This window comes from Pelodiscus sinensis, chromosome 1 (genome assembly GCF_052426305.1).
Source record: "Pelodiscus sinensis isolate ZL-2025 chromosome 1, ASM5242630v1, whole genome shotgun sequence".
NCBI lineage: Eukaryota > Metazoa > Chordata > Testudines > Trionychidae > Pelodiscus > Pelodiscus sinensis.
In genome coordinates this window covers 167,512,637-167,533,184 of record NC_143052.1, presented here as the reverse complement: position 1 = coordinate 167,533,184, position 20,548 = coordinate 167,512,637, and positions in this window count along the sequence as shown.

Genomic DNA, 20,548 nt, shown 5'->3' with positions numbered 1-20,548 from the left:
AGAACGCTCATGCAGTGTAGACAGCAGGCAAGTTTTTGCACTAGAACAGATGTTCTTGCGCAAGAAGCTGCCAGTGTAGACATAGCCCTGTTGTCTCTGTCTTATAGTTCATAAGTCATTTGGCACAGGTAAAACAAAAGACAGAACTATGTAGCACTCGAAAGACTAACAAGATGGTTTATTAGGTGATGAGCTTTCGTGGGCCAGACCCACTTCCTCAGATCAACATGTGGAAGAACATTGGCACAACCATATATACCAATCATTCCCTCAATGACCTTAAAACATGCATATCCCTTCAAAGGGGGAGGGATAGCTCAGTGGTTTGAGCATTGGCCTGCTAAACCCAGGGTTGTGAGTTCAATCCTTGTGGAGGCCGTTTAGGGACTTGGGGCAAAAATTGTCAGGGATGGTACAGGCAGTCCCTGGGTTACCTACAAGATAGGGACTGTAGGTTTGTTCTTAAGTTGAATCTGTATGTAAGTCGGAACTGGTGTCCAGATTCAGCCGCTGCTGAAACTGACCAGCGGCTGACTACAGGAAGCCAGAGGCAGAGTTGCTCTGCCCCCCCGGAAGCCCGGGGTTCCCCTGGAATCAGCCTCTGATCAGTTTCAACAGCGGCTGAATCTGGATGCCAGTTCCGACTTACATACAGATTCAACTTAAGAACCCCAGGCATCCCCAAGTCTGCTGCTGCTGCTGATCAGCAGCTGATTCCCAGAACCCTGGGGCAGGGCAGGGGGGCAGGGGCTTCCTGTAGTCAGCCACTGGTCAGTTTCAGCAGCAGCAGGCTTGGGGATGCCTGGGGCTGGGGTGCTGCTGGACCAACCCAGCAGCGCTCTACCACAGGCCAGGCCTGGGGCTTTGCTCCATGTCTCCCTGGTCTGCTGGAGACGGTCCCCAGCAGACCAGGGGCACGTCGAGGTCGAGGTGGCGGGACCGCTGCGCTCTGGGCGGTCCCGCTGCCTGCAAGTTCCGGGGCGAGAAAGCCCCGTTTGTAAGTGCGGATCTGACATAAGTCGGACCAAGTCGGATCCGCGTAACTCGGGGACTGCCTGTACTTGGTCCTGCTGAGAAGGCAGGGGACTGGACTCGGTGACCTTTCAAGGTCCCTTCCAGTTCCAGGAGAAGATCTAGGAGATAGGCAATCTCTATTATTAAAAATTAAAAAGACTTTAACTCCAGACTTCACGAGAAGCTTCAGAATTATCATTCATGCTTAAATTTGACACTTTATGTATGGGTTTAAACAAAGACTTTAATTATCTCACCCATTACAAAGATAGCTTCCCCAATTATCACCCCAATGTCATTACCTCACAGAAACTAACCTTCCCCTCTCACCCCCACTCTTTTCTAAAATTTGATTTGTCAATTTCACATGCATTCATTTTTTTGATTGTATCACTTTGGTATATATGGTTGTGCCGATTTTCTTCCACATATTGATCTGAGGAAGTGGGTCTGGCCCACAAAAGGTCATCACCTAATAAACCATCTTGTCAGTCTTTAAAGTGCTACATAGTTCTGTCTTTTGTTACACCAGACTAACACAGCTGCATCTCTATCACTTTGGCATAGGGACTGTCTTTCTGTTCTGTATTTATATAGCACTTAACACAATGGGGTGCTGAATCGTGACTAGGACTCTAAGGCACTATGGTAATACCAACTAACATTGAATAATTCTAATAATTCACTCTCTCTCCTATTGTGGCACCCCATCATATTGCAGTAAGTGGGGGAAATTGCACTGGAGGAATGGATACTGTTCCACTGCTGTTTAGTAGCCACAAGAGTGGTCTCTAGTGGCCAGAGGACAAAATACAACATGATAGAGCTTGTGTTGAACCCTTCACTCTGGCTTGTGGGAAGGGGTGGAGGGAACTCACTTAAAAGGCAGCCAGTTCCAGGGCCAAAATCACCCTTGCTATGCAGCCTTTTGCACCATGACTGCAAAGTTGGGGCAAAATGCTGCCAGCCCAAAATGGCAGCATTCTACTTTCTCGTGCCGGTGTGAGTGGTAGCATCAGGTACTGGAGCATCAGGCCTAGGAGTGAAGGCAAGACAGCACGGCATTTCATCATGCTCCCACTTATAACAAATGTTCCCATCTAAACTGATGGTAGACGACCGCTATCCCCACCTAGCTCCACCACTGCCTCCAGTAACAATGGCTAAGCCCATGAGCAGAACATTTTGGCTCACGGGACTAGTCATAAAGGTGGTAACAGTGCTGACATTTCTCTTCACAGTCAAGAGCGCCTGAGCTGGGTAGGCCATTTCACAGCTCTCAGAACTATTGTTTCAGGCTGACTGCAAACTCAAGCATCCAAACCAGCAACCTCCTGGCAACAGCCCTGTAAACTCATCCCTGTGCCCTCCCAGTAACCCCTGTTGTGCCTTATTGCTTAACGACAGCCCTCGGGCAACTCTCATTAGGCACTAGGGCTGTATTTGTGGAGCCTAAAAAGGGAAAAGAGATTTTAATCTGAAACAATTTTAATTGGCAGCATTGAATAGTAGTGCTGTAAATAGCTGCATAATAGACGCTGCAGGGTGTCTGTTATTATATGCACTTCTGTGTTTACGCACAGACAGAGGGGGTGTCTATCATACTATGCTCTCCTTGGAGTCCCGCCCACCTCAGCAGCAAAGTAGTGTTTGCCTGTATTCATATCACCTAGTGTCACGCTGAATTATGTCACCTCCTGCAATGCTATTCAATATGCTGAACAGCAGCAGAACACAATGCAATGAACCCCCAACACAAAGGCATGCCATTCTTAGCTATACGCACGCAGCCAGATTTGCTACCCACACGAGGCAGGTATTCCAGCTAATTGGTCTGGTTTGTGACAGCTGGGCTCTTAATGCTCACTCCCCTTTACATAAACTATTCACTATAAAACCTGGGAGAGCTCTCGCCCCTGCAAGCACTCACTCCAGTTTATTAGAATTGTTGTTATTATTTATTTGTTATAGTAGTGCCCAGGACCCCCCCCCATCAGGTTCTGCATGCAATTGTGCTGAGTGTTGCATGCACATAGCATAGGATATTACTTTTAACAGAAATTGAGTGTCTAAACCTCTTAGTCAGCTGTGATACTTTCACCCATGAGTTTACAATCCGACCCTTTGCTTTTTCTCACTAAGTTCCCACAGCCTATATAAGGCATCTCCCCAGAGTGTGCCCACCCATTCCTTGAAGGGCGGGAGTTCTGAAAACAAGTAGGCAGCCCCTTAATTACATTTAACCCTCCCCCCTTTCAAGAGTTCCAAGAGATGTTGGTCTTATATATATATTCGCAGCATAAAAAGATGGCCTAGAAATCATGACATTAGTTTAGGAAAACCCATCTCTAAATTAATAGGAACTCCAAAACTGGAGCAGGTCTCAAATGAATATTTAAGCTTCAATTCCCCAGTGTGAGCCTCTCCCTTACATTGCTCCAGTAGCACAAAGAGGGCAGAGAGTTGGTGGGCGTGGCTGCTAGGGAATATCCCCCTCTCAGGGTCATTTTAAGTGTGTTATGAAACCCACTGTCTGTCCCCACATAGAGGGCACGGCAGAGGAGAGAGAGGGCATTCTGAGGGTGTGGACAGAGCATGCCACACTGCCTATTCTCTGCTTCCCATGGCTCCCTAATGGGCCTTTAGGCTGCAAAGCTGCTGCCCTGAAGCTGCTCTAATTTACACCACCACTACCCCAGAATCACCCAAGACTACCAGAGGCAAAAGGTGGTTGATTTAAAGCACACAGCAGCACCCCACCACAGTTCAAGAAATGACATGGCAAACCCTGCCTCCCACCATCATGGTTCTTTGTTATTGGTATAGCACCACTCGTGTGGGGGAGCATTCACAGCAAGTTGAGAAGCAAGGCTCTGTCCTGAAGCACATAATGTCTAGCTCAGACATAAGCAGCAAGGGATTACAACAAACAGCAGGGGTTAGGAATTGGATTGCACCCAAAATGGCAAAGGGATTTGATGCAAGAAAAATGCAATCACACAATTAGAATTTGACCACCAAGGCTAACGTCATTATGTGTCAAACATTTGCTATGGGATTGTTAATGACCAGCAACATTTCTGGTGTGCTACAGCCGCTCCACAGTAGCACAGTGCCCCTCCTAGCAGGCTGGGTCTCTGCTGAGTATTGAATCAAAGGGAAGAGTCCTACCTATGGAATCAAACTAACAACAGAACATCCTGGAGCAAACTGGTTTTCCTTTGTCTCCCATTCAAATGATACCCCCACCACACACACTCCGCCCCAGATTAGTTTACAAGTGCTAGCAAGATCACAGGGTGAGATGAGAAACAGTGGAATTTTGTGACTTAAAAAAACCCAAATGTAACCCAGACTTTTTTGTGGTTCCCCCCATCACTATATAGCTGTCCCCTCTCCCTTTAAGAAACCCTATTGTGCCTGTGCAAGGCAATGATGCTGCTTTGGCTTCATTTCTAATGGTTGCCTGCATCACAAATGTCCCATTTTGCACTCCAGGGCATGTTCTCTGGGGCCATTTCTACTTCTATAGTGCAAACCATTTGACATGTTTAACACTTGGATCAATCAAGCATGGGTAAGAGCAAGAACCTGCCAAACTCCTTGCAGGATGTTCTTTGTAGGGCTTGGGATATCCAGCCAGAGGACAGCCTGCTGGAATGGGAGGGAAACCCAATGTTAATCCTCCAACCGGAGTTTTCATCTGTCCATGAACCTCAGCTGGGACTGTGTAGTCAGACTTCAGCTAGTCAGTTTCAGCTTGGACTAAACAAAGCTCACTAGATTCAAAGAGACATTCTCAGGGGTTTCATTTAATCACTTCCATGCTTGTAATGACCCCATAAGAGTTTGAGAGCAGCATTTCTTCCCCCTCAGGTGTTGCTCTTTTCTGTTCAGCAAGCATCGATTGCTACCCCCTTGTTTCTCTAATGGAGCTTGAAATTATAATACAGCGATTCAGCTGCCTTCGGTGCCTGCCAGGACGCCAGTGCCACAGCACTGGGAATAGGGCTCACTAGTTAGCTTGTCTTTCCTGAGCCAGCTCTCCAGCAGCATCTGTACACTTACAAGGAGAGAGATGTCTGTACCACGCTCTCTTTGGGCTTCTGCCCATCACGGTGGCAAAGCAGGGCTCATTTCCCATTCATGTTAGTGCACCTCGTGTCATGCTGAATTATATCTCCCCGGATGATGCTATTCAACAAGCCAAAGCATGCCAGACCACAATGCAATGAACTATGAACACAAAAGGATGTTGTTCCTCACTGTGCACACACAGGTGGATTTGCTACCCACCAGAGGGAGGTCACTGGTCTGATATGAGACAACTGGTATTGTATCACTCACTCAGTGCATCACCTGGTACAGTAATTGTAGCCAAGCAGTGGCAGGCCCAGAACCTGAGCCCAAGCCCATCCCCATCTGCCTCCTGAAGATCCCTCCAACCATCAGACACACCACTGGTGCCCAGGAGGCTTGTAATGCTGAACCAAAATAGTGTAGCCCCTACATAAACAATGGTCTGCATTGTCTTTTATTGTCTCTTTAATGTTATGGGGTGAAAGGCTGGGAGGATGTTTCAATTGCAAATTTCTGAAGGAAATTCCCTACTCAGCTGCGAGGTCAGTCCTGTTGGCTACGTCTACACTGGCCCCTTTTCCGGAAGGGGCATGTAAATTTCACCTATCGTCGTAGGGAAATGCGCGGGGGATTTAAATATCCCCCGCGGCGTTTAAATAAAAATGTCCGCCGCTTTTTTCCGGCTTTTAAAAAAGCCGGAAAAGAGCGTCTAGACTGGCCCCGATCCTCCGGAAAAAGTGCCCTTTTCCGGAGGCTCTTATTCTTACTTCAAAGTAAGAATAAGAGCCTCCGGAAAAGGGCACTTTTTCCGGAGGATCGGGGCCAGTCTAGACGCTCTTTTCCGGCTTTTTTAAAAGCCGGAAAAAAGCGGCGGACATTTTTATTTAAACGCCGCGGGGGATATTTAAATCCCCCGCGCATTTCCCTACGACGATAGGTGAAATTTACATGCCCCTTCCGGAAAAGGGGCCAGTGTAGACGTAGCCGTTGTGTTTGGTGATGAATGACAGCATACTGTGTGAGGCTGCAAGCCTATCCCAGTCTCTCCACCTCTGGGGCTCTCTATTAGACAACCATCCCAGCTCCTACACTGCCCCTCCCCCTTTCTATTTTATTCCCTCTCAAAGACCTACTCCAGCACCAAAAACCTCCCCTTCTCCCCCACCAGATAGGACACTAACACTCGTATGGTCCTAGAACCTCCTCACTTAGTATCTGTTATGACCCTTCTCTCATTCTTTTGGGGTATGTCTGCACTAGCCACCCTAGTTTGAACTAGGGTGGCTAATGTAGTCATTTGAACTTGCAAATGAAGCCCGGGATTAAAATATCCCGGGCTTTATTTGCATGTTCCCAGGCACCGCCATTTTTAAATGCCCGGTAGTTCGAACCCCCTGCCCGCGTCTACACGTGGCATGGACTAGGTAGTTCGAACTAAAGCCCCTAATTCGGACTACCGTTACTCCTGCAGGATGGAGATACGCTGACCTTTGGGCTTTCCAATGGTCTATAACTCAGGATGGTATGTACTTGCTAAAGGACAATTAGACAAGCCATCTTCATGCTTACTTGTTTCACTGCTATTCCAACACTTCCTTTTAGCTCCCCAGGATGAATGGAGATAACTTCTGTTTACTGCCCATTTACTTTTAATGATAGTCATGACTGTTGGCAAGTGTGCACTGCCACAGATGACTTGTGGTAGCACTCAGGAAATACATCACCCCTTCATGTCTCTGCCAAAATTTTAATTGCTAAATGGGGTGTCTCTGCATGCTTCCCTGTCCCCCTGGATGGCCCTCCCTGCACACACACCTCTCCCCCACATGCACCAGTAATCCCTTTGCAGTGCCATAAGCATGACTAGAGAGGCAGTATATGTGAGTATATGATGGCACCATCTTGGCTGATATGCAGGCTTCAAGTGGGGCCAGCCAGGCTATGTCTACGCTGGCGGGTTGCTGCGCCAGAAGTATGCAAATGAGGCTAAGCGTGGAATATCACTGAGCCTCATTTGCATATCTAATGACCCGCCATTTTTTCAGAAAAGGATCTTGCGCTAGAAGGAGCTGTCTACACTGCCCCTTCTTGCGCAAGAAAAACCCTCTTGCGCAATGTCATTATTCCTGAAAATAATCAGCGTAGCAGCATTGCGTAAGAGGGTTTTTCTTGCGCAAGAAGGGGCAGTGTAGACAGCTCCTTCTAGCGCAAGAGCCTCTTCTACAAAATGGCAGCTCATTAGATATGCAAATGAAGCTCGGCAATATTCCACACTTAGCCTCATTTGCATGTCTCTGGCGCAAGATCGTGCCAGTGTAGACATAGCCCCAGAGTGGAAAGCACTAGTCTCTATGGCTTGAGCTAAAAAGCCAGCTTCTCGAGCAGTGAGCTGTAATAATCTCAGTCACTATGAGTCAGGTACAGAGGAGCAAGCATAACATACCAGGGACTTAGATGTGCATGTCTGTGTGTAACTGTGTGTGCACACGCTCAGCAGTGAGTATGTATTTATGTCTGTACACAAGAGAGGCACAAACAAGGGGCAAGTGAGTGTGTGCTGAGTAGGGAGTGTAACTCATGGCCTATAAACACAGCAGTGAACATGTGAGGAGGCAATGAGTGTGGCTATGTATATTATGGGTTTATGTACTATTGTGAGTACTGCCATGTGCGCACTTAGCCGTGTGTGTGTAGTTTGGCCTTTCAGGTTAATTGATTTAGGAAGTAATTAGGCTTTTCCTCCATTAGTGAGACAACAATTCTTCCCTAGAGCTTACCTAGGGATTCTTTCCAGTAACTCTTCAGATAGTTCATGCATCATTTATTGCTAAAGTCACTACATCAATAAGTGGAGGTTGTATTATAAACTGCATTTGTATGAGGAAGGAAAACTGATTCATAAAAGCAGACTCCTGGGTGCTCCTTATACAGTTAGCGCGTCAGATTTTTTCAGTACAATTGGCATAGATATGAAGCAAGGGTACTCGCTCCAGAGTAAAGATTGCAACTGAGTTTCTCTTATACGCCTGACTTTAATCCTCATATTGGAAATCCATAAAAAAAAGTCATATTGGCCTCAAAATGGGAAGACCAGCTCAGAGAGTGAGGTAGAATTTTTCTATCTGTAATGTAGAGGAATTATGTTGTATCCCTTTCAATCTGGGCTGAGCAATAATTTTTGATGGGGGGGGCACTCCAAGAATTTGGAAAGTGGTCGAGGGCCGCACTCTTCCATGATATTAATGGAGGAGGTGTGGGTTCTGGGATGAAGGTTAGGTACAGAAGGGAGCTGGTGGTAAGGGAGGGAGTTTGAGTGAAGGAGGCAGTTGTGACTTGGGGTACTGGACTGGAGTACAGGGGAATGGATTGTGACCTAGGGCAGGGAATTAGGGTACAGGAGGGGATGCAGGGGTTTGTGAGCTAGGGCAGGAGGGGACTGTGATCTGGGGCAGAGGATTAGGGTGCTGGATCTGGGAGGAGGTATGGGTGCAGGCAGGGGGGCAGAGAATTTGGGTATGTGGAGAAGAGCGGTAAGAGTGGGAGGCAGAGGGTTGGGGAAGGGAAAGGCTGGGGTGCCAAAGGCTAGCAGCCTGTTCCTGAATCAGCTTCCCTGCCTGCCCCCACCCCCGCACAGGCTGCAGCCATGTGCTCTGTGAATAACTACGAGCCCCTTGTGCTTCGTGGCTGCCTGTTATTGAAACAGGAAGCTCCCATTGGACAGCTGGCCAGAAGCTGGCCAATGGGATTGTGCTGGGGGCAGGAGCTGCTCCTAAAGCTTTTCCCCTCCCCTCCGGGCTCAATTTTTAAAGTGACACCACCTCAGTACTGCATTTCTGAGCAGTGTGTGGGTGGGGCGAGGCAAGTGGGGAGCCTGTCTGGGGCTCCCCCCAGCATCCATGGGCTGGATCCAGTGGCTTGGCAGGCCAGATCCGACCTGTAGGCCATATTTTGCCCAGGCCTGCTTTAAATCATTTGTGAGACCTCTAATGGCGTTCCCTGTATTCTGGAATCCATCAGAAGCCTGCAGACATAGTTAGGCCTTGGATTAAAGTGAGTATATATGATCATGTGGACTCCTTAACACCCATGTGGATCCTTCACACATTACATGTACTGAATAAAGGGCAAAAGTCACAACACTATCTCCTTTGAAGTGGATCAGAAAAAGGGTCCATGGTATTAGACTCTAAAACTAGATTGGTTAAAGTGGAATTCTGGAACTTCTTGACTTTTCTTTTCCTTTTTTTATAGCAAAAGGAATTTTAAAAAAGGAAGTAAAAATGTTTTTCCTTGTCTTCCCTTGATGAGCTCTAGTGCTGAAGCTCTTCAGTTAATTAGCCAACATCTCAGTAACTGAAGAGGGGATTAATGTAGATAGTCACTTAGCTGCTGGATACTGAGTCCTCATCTGTTTGAGGGAGTTGTGCCAGTTTAACTTTACTTGTAATGGAATGAAAAGCTCTCTGGCTACATATAAATTGATGATACATAGCTATAGCTCTCTTGAGAGCTTGCCATGTACCCTACCCTCTAAAGTTCCCAATGAAAACAAGAGAACCTTGTGTTACCTGCCCTTGGAATCAGCCAATGAATAAGTCCAGACAAATGGTGAACTAGAGCAGCACTGAGGCTTATTTGTACAAATTCTTAATGGTACATCAATACTCATACATATATATCTCATTCATGCTGGTAATTTTGAGGCAGGCTGCAAGCAGGGTGAGAGTTAGTTTCAGTTTCACAGAGGGCTGAGGCTAGCCAGGTGACAGTTTCTCAGAGATTGGCCATGAGGAGACTAGAGTCCCAAAAGGCCCTTTGGATCTGCGAGATGGCTTTACTATTTCCATTCCAGTCCTGAGTTTGGCATGCTGTTACATCTTCGCTGAGGAGAAAGACCCCCACCTCACTGCCTATCACATCAATTTATGCACTTTGCAGGATCCTTCCTCATGGCCATAAAAGCTAACATATGCTATACTAGTTTATGATTGGCTGTTTCTCATTCATGCTTCCTCATGCACTCCCTACATTGACAGTTACATATTCATGAGTATGAATAAAATTGATTTATTAAAGGCAATGTGGTTATAAGAAGCATCTAACATTATGGGGATTTCCCGCAGCTACTAAGCATAACAGGAACCTTGTTCAAACTGCAGTTGAAAGAGCAAATGGTGGAGAGGTGCTGTGTCCAGCTACACCTTTCAACAAAAATGCTTGCAGAAGGGATGGAGTCATTAGCTTCCCACAGCTCATGGAGAGCTCTCCTCTCTTGTTCACCTCAGCAAGTCTTCAGGAAAAGGGAAATGCTCCCCAGATTTTCAATTTTCCCTGTTCTGGCCCAAATCCAGTCCCCTAAAGGCTTCAGGAAGAAAATCTAGCTGATGTAGATGTGAGAGGATCTTCAGGGAATGTGACTGGAAGCATCAGGGGCTTTGTGGAGAAACCATGAGAACAATCTGCTCCTTCCTGTGGACCCAGTGAGGTCTACAGGAAAGGAGAACCCTCTGTTTCCTGATCCCTGTGAAAAGCTCTTTATTGGGTAGCATGTGGTATTATGACAGCAGAGATGCAGTCTCTCCTCACTATGCTCCTCTTCTCCTGACTTTTCTCTTGGTTGGGGAGTCCTTCCAACCACATTAAATGCTAGGACTATTTGGTGTCCTCTCATGTAGAAGACAATGAGCTGATCAATAGGTAAGTCAGTCAGTCATGCTCCACCTTGTCCCCTGTCCAGTTGTCTGTCATCTCTTGATGATGTTCATGCCCCTCCTTTTCCTCTCTCATTCCTCAGGGCCACTGACATGGCCCCTCCTTCGTCCTCTCCTCTTTTATGGGGCAAGTGTGGAGCACTGGTGGAACTGGTTGAGATCAGAGGAAAGCCCCTTCTTGACCAGCTCTCAAGAAAATCTGCTTGCTTGCTGTGATGCTTTGCCCAGCTTTGATATGTTGACATGCATTAGCTCCTGCCCAAGTGGGGTGCTTCCGTGTCAAGGTGACAGGAGAACAATTCTGATTGGTGGCTGGGTGCTCCTGGCATAAACAATCTGCTTTAGCTGTTTGATGCTGTGCATATCTGCCGTACTCTAGTGCATCTGCATTGCCCAATACTAACTGGATTTTTAGGTTAGAAAATTGTAGGCGAGATTCTCAGGTGAAAAATTTTCCATAACTCTGCAGACTTCTGTGGAGCTATGCTGCTCTATGCCAGCTGAAGATCTGGTCCTGTAGCCCCATTATAACTGTGGGATGATCTCCCAAGTCCCAGGCAAGTTCTGCTGGTGCTTTCTTTGTGTACTGAAGGGCAGTGAGCAGTTTACACATTCCCTGTTCCTGACAACCCATAATACTATTGCATTTGAAGCTTTCAGTAATTTTTCATGCCTAAAATGAATGTGGCAGTAGAAAGCGGGTGTGAGGCTACTGACCAATATACTGCTACTCTCTGCGAATTTGTTACATGGCATTAGAGGTATATGTCAGATGAGATGAACTGAGAGCAGCTTATGGAGAAGACAGCTTTACCGCATAAGCAATTACTACTGAACCAGAACTAACTGTATAGCAAGATGTACTTATTGCTAGTCAAATAGAGTCTGCAATGGCAGAGGCTAAATTAATTTCTCAGGGGGCCTGCAGACTAGAGCAAGGCAATAATGCACAGAAAGCGTTTGGGAGCTTTTGCTTGACCAAGAAACATGGATTTGCTTTGATAACATTCCCAGCTTTTTAATTTGTTTTCAATGAATATTCAGGGGAAGCAGGTTTGTCTTTTGCACCAGCACATTTGCAAAAGGCAAAACTCCTGCTTGAGAGAGGCAAGGTATTTAAGGTCTCTTGCGGGCCACCACCTTCTGCACTCCGAGTGTCAGAGTGGGGGAACAGCCTTGACACATGTTATACTTGAGGATTTATGTACCAGAGTGAAGTGGCAGGACAGAAGAGTAGAGGAAGAATAGCCCTGCAATTAAGGCACTGAGCTGGGACTAAGAGGAGACCCAGGTGAAATTCCATGCTGTGCCACACAGACGCCCTGTGTGATCTGTGCCATGCTGGGGAGTAACTTTGGAGGAACAATCTCTCCCTGAGCTTCCTCTGGGACAATGAAGCTTCACTCTAATCCCACTGCAGGACTGGGCCTAAAATGAAACAACTGACCCTCGAGAATAAGAGTAAGATAAGATGTTGCACTGACATGCTGCAACATTCACTTTCCTTTGTGACATCACAAGGCCAGCTTCTGCCTTTTGTGACGCCCACACCCCCTCCCTGGTGGCAATGAGGTTGCCTAGATATAACGGAAAGAATTTAGCCCATTGTTCCGGATGCTAATGTCCCGAGTGTTAAGCAACAGCAGTTCATCTCATCTCGTTTACCAACTGTTTTGCGGTGCTGACCTTTGCCCTGCTGGAGGACAGGCACACACAGCTAAATTGACACTAGAGACCAGCTGCAGTATTTTGGCTTGAATCTACTTGCTGCACCTGCACTAGTTTGAGAGTGCCCACTCCCAGCCAGCACATGGCTTATGTTTGCGGATTATATGATGAAAGCAATCCCTGAGTGTAAATAGCCTTGAGTGAATGATGAGACCATACACGGAATTCTATGCTGTAAACATGGGCACCCCATTCTTTTTACTGCTTTCAACCTACTGGTGGTTAATGGATGGAGCACCTTCCAATAGTTCCCAGAGCAACACTGCTCATTTAATCTTGGCCTCCCCTGTGATGGGATGCACGGTGCCCAATACACAGGGCCATGAGACAGAGTAAGACGGGAAGTGGCTCACTTGCAACAAAAGATCAAACTGCCTTTGTAATGAAAGCTGTGCTAAGGATGTTAGATTGTGGGTAATAGAATATAGTCAGGTAACTCAATTAATTCTATAGTCTCTGAAGGCAGGGCCAGCAGCCAGTGTGCTCTGGTACCACCCCCATGGAGCCCCCTGCCACCTCACACTGCTGCTTCTGCATCAGAGGCAACAGCATGGGGTGCCAGGCAGGAGCCAGTCCACAAGGGGAGGCAATTTAAAAACCAGCTCCCCATGCAAACTGGCTGCCTGCTGCCCTGCATTGCTGCCTCTGATACAGGGGCAGCAGCATGAGGTAGCAGCAGCTCTTGTTTTCAGGGATTCTGAGCTCCCCACAGACAGGGGCTGCTGCCAGGGACCAGCCTCTCTCCATGGCAGGCCCAAGCTTGCTGCAGACAGAGGCTGGTCTGTGGGATGTGCAGCAGTCTCTTTTTCCGGGAAGCGTGGATCCCCCATCCCCTCAGAGAGGGGCTGCTGCCACAAAACAGCCTCTGTCCTCAGTGAGCCTGGGCCCAATGCTGGCTGAGGCTTTTTCATGGCAGCCTCCCCTTCCTCTGCCTGCTGACTCTGATAGAAGCAGTAGCACAGGGGGAGGAGAGAGAGCAGGTGGCACTGGCTCCTGCTTCCCCTCCGAAACAGAGGCAACAAGGGGGGGATGAGAGTAGCCGACTAGATTAACCATTAAGCCTAGGCTTATCATTTAATCGTATAGTCGACTACTCGTTTACATCCCTAATCAAAACCCAAGTCTGATAAAAAGATACAGTACAACAGACTTTCCAGGACACAGTTCAGCCGAAGTAAATGGCTCCCAGACCCACTCTGTAACATGAACCATTCAGAATTCCAGCGAGCTGCCAGTGTAAGAAATGGGAACCCAGGGTTGTATAATATAGAATTATATGGGGGCAAGGGTGTCATTAAAGTGGAACAGCTCACTTCCCTCTGCAGAACTAAAAAACAAACAAATAAACAAACCAATCTCCACATATAAGTTACCAGTTGGGAAAAATGTTGAAGTGCTAGATATGGTGCACCTGTAAATCTGCCACAAAGGAGCTGTGTTCTTGATTTGCTGTTTGAACTAAACGATGTTTTCTCATAAGCTACAAATGTCCCATAGCAAAATTAACTAGGGCTACATAAGCCTAGAATTGTTATTTATTTACATGGGCCAACAGTTTCAAAAGTGGCCTCTTATTTTGGGTGGTCGTCCTGAGGCAACACAGACCTGTATTTTTCAGAACTGCTGAGTGCCCACAACTCCAGCTAAAGACAATGGGATCATCAGATGCTCAGCACCACTGGAGACCAAGTTTAATATGCCTGGAACCTGGCATATAAAGTCAGAGGCCACTTTTGAAAATGCTGTACTGTCAGACATACGGTAGCCTCTGTATGGACAAACCAACAAGACGACATAGTCTTTGCCATAAGGGGCTTAGCATTAGAACTTGTGTGGACCAGGGATTATATTATATGGTCCAAGACTGAATGCTTGTGAAGTGTCTGGTTGGATTACAGTATTCATGGTCCATTTACTGCATTAGGATGCTTTAACTTTAGAAGCAATGATTTTGCTAATTTATAATTATGTACTGATGGCTATTATTGTGCTAAGAACAGTGCTTTCATCGTGGACAGATGTAAATTATTTTGGGAGCCAGCTAGATGTTGCTAAGCACATAAGCACACGGCTATCCTAGTGTGACTGTCCAGATTACGGTCCCTCTTATTAGTCACACATTCCTAGAATGAATTAGATCTTTTGGCTGCAAAATGCTGTCACGCTATTTTAGACCTTGTCTCACGAGACATTTTCTTTAGTATAACCCAAGGTATGATTTTAAGTGCTATATTTTATACTGGTACAACTCCCTGTATGTTTTCCAGAACAAGAGTGCCTTTTTAAAAGAGTGCCTTGCTTGGGAAGGTATTTAAGTTAAACAAAACGCTGCTCTTTTAATCTGGAAAAATTGTGCCATCCCAGAGGGCTACAGACATATATCATATATATAGTAGCTCAATGTCCGTGAGACTGTAACGCTGAAATGCTGGCTGTTCCCTCTGGGCAGCGCTGTTGACTCCTGCCGTGGCGCTTAGCTGACTTCTGTGTCACTCAGCCGGGCCGCCGCGCGGGAGCAAGCAGCACAAGCGGCTGTTCGGGGTTCGCGCTCCCCATGCAGCACAGGGGTGTGGGGCGGTGAAGTGCAGCATGACAGTGGCTCTAGGACCCACCCCTGGCTGTGAACACCACTGCCCCGCCCCCCTTTGCCTCCCGCCGTGGTGCTTGGCTGACTTCTGCGCCGCTCAGCCGGGCCGCCTCGTGGGAGCAAGCAGCTGTTTGGGCTCCTCAGTCCCCCGAGTGAGAGGCAGGAGGGGGAGGAGAAGAGAGAGAGAGAGAGAGATGGAGAGAGAGGCAGGAGGCAGAGGAGAGGTGGGGGGGAGGAGGCAGTAGGAGGAGGAGAGAAAGACACGGACATGGAGGAGAGACCAGAAAATCCCGTCTTATGATGGGCTATTGGCTAGTATATAAATAAAAACCCTGCATAACTAGACTAGTTAAAATTTTAGACAAGGCCTCCTTTGTTACAATACATTCAAATATCCCGACCCTCAAGTAACTTCACTGTCTCCCAAGCCATGTAAGAATCTAGCTGACACATGGAATTACTCTAGAGTACTTATTATGCTTTAGTCACACCCTAGTTTAATCCAAATTAACTTTCATGTTTAGACACGCGTTTGGTTTTTTAGGCCTTCAGAGAACATAACCCAACCATCCTCACCTCTCTCTGCTCCCTTTCTGCTCATTTTGTGTCAGATGCCTTTGTCCTGCCTTGTAAGCGGACCATTCCCAGTACATAAACGTCCTTCTGGGTATCTCATACTACTTGGAATACCTATCCCCACTTTACTGACTAACCATCTCTTAGCAATTTTCAGCCACTGGAATAATTTTTTCTTCCTTATTTACTCTTCATTTCATCTTCCATTGACTCACTTCTTTGAGGTGCCATACACAATGAAGGTACCAGGGTACTGTGGGTATAGAGGACAGAGAAAATCAGGCTGAAAAATCAGGAACTCCTGGGATCTATTCCCAGCTCTGTCACTGACTTCATGTGTGACCCTGGATAAGTGACTCAGTTTCTTCTCCAGTAGGGTGGAGACATCATGGAATCCTAGGGCTGGAAGAGACCTCAGGAGGTCATCAAGTCCAGCCCCCTGCCCAAAGCAGGACCAATCCCAACTAAATCATCCCAGCCAGGGCTTTGTCAAGCTGAGACTTAAAAACCTCTAACATTAGAGATTCCACCACCTCCCTAAGGAACCCATTCCAGTACCTCACCACCCTCCTACTGAAATAGTTTCTCATAATATCCAACCTAGACCTCCCCCCACTGTAACTTGAGACCATTGCTCCTTGTTCTGCCATTCGTCATTACTGAGAACAGCCTCTCTCCATCCTCTTTGGAACCTCCCTTCGGGAAGTTGAAGGCTGCTATCAAATCCCCCCTCACTCTTCTCTTCTGCAGACTAAATAAGCCCCAAACCCTCAGCCTCTCTTCATAGGTCATGTGCTCCAGCCCCCTAATCATTTTGGTTGCCCTCCGCTGGACCCTCTCCAATGCATTCACATCCTTTCTATAGTGAGGGGCCCAGAACTGGACGCAATACTCCATATATGGCCTCACCAAGACAAATAAAAGGGAATAATCATTTCTCTAGATCTGCTGGCAATGCTCCTTTTAACACAACCTAATATTCCATTTGCCTTCTTGGCTACAAGGGCACATTGCTGACTGATAGCCAGTTTCTCATCCACTGTAATCCCCCAGTCCTTTTCTGCTGAACTGCTACTTAGTCATTTGGTTCCCAGCCTGTAACGATGCTTGGCACTCTTCCATCCCAATTGTAGGATTCTACACTTATCCTTGTTGAACCTCATCAGATTTCTTTTGGCTCAATCCTCTAATCTGTCTAGGTCACTCTGGATCCCTGCCCTCCAACGTATCTCCCTCTCCCCCTAGCTTTGTGTCATCCGCAAACTTGTTGAGGGCTCAAATCCATCCTCTCATCAAGGTCATTAATAAAGATTTTGACCAAGCCAGCCCTAGAACCGATCCTTGGAGCACTCCGCTAGAAACCGACACATACTAACCTACCTCTCAGGGCTGTTGTGAGCGTTAAAAGTAACGACTGTATGGCAATACTGAACTTTTAAGCATTATTAGCATAGCTGTTTTATGTTGTACTCTTTGCTGCCGTATGAGATTTTACATTGAACCCCTGTTGCTGTGCCTAACAGAGTACCCCACAGCCCCTGCCTGAATTGACTTTCAGGGTGCCAGCTGTCATTTGTTCTACGTCCTTCCTGCCAAGAGGCAGATGTAACGGAGTGCAGCAGCAAAGGCAAAGAGGGCATCTGGAGAGATGGAGCAGTACCAAGGGAGCAGGGAATAGCAAGCGAGGAGAGCTCTTCAAAGAGGAACATCAAAGCGACAGAGAGGAAGGGAAGAGCTAGGAATGACAGATCTGGTTTAAAGAGCCATCTATCTCTCAGCTCTTGCTATGTAAATTACACTTACTTGCCTGTCTCCACAACTGCAGCAGTAATTGCGAATGTTGTCTGGATGCACATCCTCATTGCTAGGCATTTAGCTCTTCCATGGACAGTGGTAGGAAGGCAAGCTCCATTGCCATGGGAGGGCACCTCAAAAGCAAGGCATGTAAGGCTTTGGTGCTGGCACGCAGGCAGAGACTAATGGACAGTTAACCTAAGCATTCATTCAACTCACACATTTCCTGTGATCTAATCCTCAATCCCATTTTCCTTCTGCCCCTTCCTTCATCCCTGCCTTCTCCCTAGACCCCTTTCCTGGCTACTGGTTTGTCACTTCTCTGTACCTCCATCTTGCCCCCATACACACACAGCCCTCTTTACAACCATCCTCCCCAGTGTTCCTTCTAAGCTGCAGGGCAGCACAGCTTCACAGGTGATTAATCAGCTCTGCCCAATCAGAGGCTCACTGAGTGGGACTGATTAATCACCTGTGAAGCTCTACAGCCACACAGTTTATAAGGAACATTGGTCCTCCTTCCTGCCCACTTCATTTCTTCCCAGGATCCACTGTCCAGCCTGCTACCTTCTCATTTTCTGTCCTGCTCTTGTTCCCTAGCCCATGGTCCATGCTACCCTTCCCTATGAACCCCCTCTCTCCCTAGGTCCTATTCCCCAGAAAAAGCTACCCTAAACATGCAGTTGTGGGGCATCAGGGCCTACAACAACACTCAGTCTCCTGGCAACCCAGCAAGCACAGTTGGCCTGCAGCAGGCTCTCTGATTAACTGCACCCTTTGATTGGTCAAGAAGGGCACCTGGCTAATTTTTAAATTCAGCAACAGTTTTTGGTATCATGTTTGCAGGTGTGCTTGCTCCAGTCCTAGCTCTGCTCCACCCCTGGTTCTCGTGCTTGGCTCTCTGGGAGTGACCCTCAGATCCACACTGATTTGTGACTTGGTTGGTCCTCTGAATCTGGCACTTGACTCCTATGGCTGCGTCTAGACTGGCAAGTTTTTCCGCAAAAGCGGCTTTTGCGGGAAAAACTTGCCAGCTGTCTACACTGGCAGCTTGATTTTGCGCAAAAGCACTGACGTTCTACTGTCCGAAATCAGTGCTTCTTGCGCAAATGCTTTGACATTCCCGTTCGGGCAAAAGCCCTTTTCCGGAAATACTTTTGCGCAAAAGGGCCAGTGTAGACAGCTGAAAACTGTTTTGCGCAAAAAAGCCCCAATGGCAAAAATGGTGATTGGGGCTTTCTTGCGCAAAACCGCGTCTAGATTGGCACGGACACTTTTCCGCAAAAGTGCTTTTGCAGAAAAGCGTCTGGGCCAATCTAGACACTCTTTTCCGCAAATGCTTTTAACGGAAAAACTTTTCTGTTAAAAGCATTTGCGGAAAATCATGCCAGTCTAGACATAGCCCACCTCTCTGGTCTGATTCCTGGCTCTGCCTCTGAGCTATGGGTACCCTGCAGCTCTGGCATTTGGCTTCTGAGCCTCTGGCACTGACCTTGGGCCTGTTTCTGCACGCTGCCTACCCTGGGCCCAACTCTAACCGGTAGACTGAACTCTTGCTCTATCCACAAGACCGCCCACAGCACAGGTTATAACAGCAATCTCCTGCTGCTGGGTGGGTGTGAGGGGGACAGAGGAAGTAGGCAAGACTAAGCAACATGTCCAGGTCCAGCAAGGCTGAGATGGAGGAGCTGGGGAAAAGATCCGGTCACACTGTTTGGCTCTCCAGACCTCTGGGACTCAGTTAAAACGCAGGCAGAACATTGTGTTCCATGTCAGTGCTTGATGTGATTGCAGACACTTGGCACTTGGAGATTTCTCTCCCAAATAGCTTCCTGAATGCCAGAACCTCCTACTGTCCGGAGACAGTTTGATGTCCTAGAAATGATGTTGCTTTGGAGTGAGCCAAATACCCAAAAGGCTTCAGAAATATTTCTTGCCCCTTTGAATGCTGAGTGGGAGTGAACTCAGATGTGGACCAGCCCAATTCCCTCCCTCAAAGATCAACACTGAGATTTCCCCTTCCATGTCTCTACCACCCACCCCCTGTGCTGAGCTGCAGAAACCCTTCCCATTAGCACAGTGATCCCCAACCTTTCGGGGCAGCTGGGCGTACGGGGGCAGGACCATGCATGTGCTGCGTGCCTGGGCCAGGCCCGGCACTGCACATGTGCCGCATGTCCGGGGCCAACGTTGTGCACCCGGGGCAGGAGCTGCCCACATGCCCCGTGCCCAGGGCCAGCACTGCACATGTGCCGCGCGCCCGGGGTAGGGACCACCCTTGCGCCACGTGCCCGGGGCCAGCACCGCGCATGTGCCATGTGCTGGGGGCAGGGCCGGCCCAGATGATTCAGCGGGTGCACATAAATGTCCCGACAGGTGCCATGGTGCCCGCGAGCACCGCGTTGGGGACCACTGCATTAGCAGCTTGCCCAGCAGCCTAATGGCCACGTGCTCCCAACATTGCATACCTTGGCCACCTCCATGCATGAAGATTCTCATGGATCAGGGTCAGTTCTTCCTGGGATGACCTTGATCTCCTCACACCCCTCTTAATCCCATGGACATGCTGGCTCTTGTCTTGAGGGAAAACTCAAACCAACAGTAAGGTGCATGAGGAAAGCAAATGTCTCACAGGGGTCTAGGAAGCATTAGCCCTGACTTATCCAAGAATTCTGACCCATCCCTGCTAGAAGAATGTCCCACCCTCCTCCTCTAGAAAACTAGCTCCTTCCCAGACAACAGCCACCTAAGAATATAAGTATAACACTTTTTTTCCCCACACTCAGCTCACTCCTAAAAAGAACAATTCTGAAATTCACCTTGTGGGCTGAGAAGCATAAGAAATTGCAGCCCAAAGGGTCAGTTTCCCAGAAATGTCTAAGTGCCTGCTTAATTAGCATCATTAGCATTGGTCCTGCAATTGACAGGGTTTTTTCTCTTCCTTTCCCTGTTATAAAATGCTTAGTTTCCATTATTTCTCTCCAGCTGATCATCTGATAAAGTGGGTTGTGCCCACAAAAATTCATGATGCTATATATATTTTTGTTAGTCTCTAAAG